The 1,251-nt window shown below is 44.5% G+C and overlaps 1 protein-coding gene across 2 annotated transcripts in view; it reads left to right on the top strand.

Moving 5' to 3' along the window:
* Positions 1-472: 472 nt before the first annotated feature.
* The window catches only part of serpinf2a (serpin peptidase inhibitor, clade F (alpha-2 antiplasmin, pigment epithelium derived factor), member 2a), a 9,386-nt gene continuing 8,607 nt past the window's right edge, over positions 473-1,251 (top strand). For both annotated transcript variants that reach the window (XM_034098500.2, XM_034098498.2), the window contains exon 1: positions 473-600. The gene's annotated coding sequence lies outside the window, so the exon portion shown is untranslated. The remainder of the gene's footprint in view (positions 601-1,251) is intronic.

The following is a 1,251-nucleotide window of genomic DNA, read 5'->3' as shown; positions in this document are numbered from 1 at the left end:
CACATCCTTTACTCCAGTAGAAGTACACACATCCTTTACTCCAGTAGAAGTACACACATCCTTTACTCGAGTAGAAGTACACACATCCTTTACTCGAGTAGAAGAACAGATACTCGTGTTTAAAATACTCTGATGAAAGTAGAAGTACTGACTAAACTTCTTTACTCAAGTGAAAGTAAAGAGGCTTTGAAGTGTCCTTCAGTAGAAAGTACCCACAGCTAGCAGCTGCTTTAAAGAGTACCTGACCTCCCTCTATATGAAGAGAACAACGATGTCATTGTTATCCCACATTTGAGTGATTTTGCCGACTTCTCTTCTGAGGCGACATACCTCACCTCGCTGAGTGGCCCAAACCGTCTGTATCTTTCTGTTTGTGGCCCTCGGGGAAAAGGGTTTGGACGCCCCTGCTGTAGAGAGCACACACACATGGATGTTGATGATTAACCGGCTGTGTGTGTGTGTGTGGGGGGGGGGGGGCAGTGTTGAGCCACTACGCTGTGAAGCCTCGGGACGGATCAACACATCTTTACGCTTAATTTCATCGCCTTTTAACAACTCTGCTTTCTCACCGATCTGCCTCCACATCGCCCACGGGACCAGGTGAGTCTGCACCGCCTTACATTAACGATAATGACTTTTGAATCTGTCCAGAGAGAGAGTCGTACGTAAACTGTAAAAAAATAAAAAATAAACGTGGGGACACGGATCATCTTTAAAACGACTGAACTGAAACCGCCAATCAGTTTCAGCGATCTCAACATAATTAACAAACAGAAGGAGAGGGGTTCTACAGATGTACAGATACGGGTTCGCCGAGCTGCGGTCGTGTTTTCAGTTGGGGGGCCCCATGCGAGTTCGAGTTGTCCCAACATATTACAAACCGCTGTTACAGACCCTACTGTAGGGCCCTCCAAAAGACGGGGACGTTCAAACATCAATAACCACAGATTAAAAGGGAAACATCACATCTTATATATATATTATTTAAGTTATTTAGGTTGACACTGCGTCCAGGACCGGTCAACACCCCGTGGTCTTTATTCACCTCGTAACACAGATGGTTTTGGAACAAACGCTTTAATGAGAGGTGGAAGAAGTACTCGGATCTTTCTGTAAAGTAAAAATGGCAATCGAACAGTGCATTCTGAATCTTACGAACAAGTCTTAACCCCAAAGTAGACGTCGTGCAAAATGGCCCACACGAGAATTACGTATATCGTAGTATCGAATGTTTATTTCTCACAATACACA

Source organism: Pseudochaenichthys georgianus, chromosome 14, assembly GCF_902827115.2.
Source record: "Pseudochaenichthys georgianus chromosome 14, fPseGeo1.2, whole genome shotgun sequence".
In the NCBI taxonomy this organism is placed as follows: Eukaryota; Metazoa; Chordata; class Actinopteri; order Perciformes; family Channichthyidae; genus Pseudochaenichthys; species Pseudochaenichthys georgianus.
Note: the sequence above shows the minus strand (reverse complement) of the source record. Positions and strands in the feature narration are given on the sequence as shown.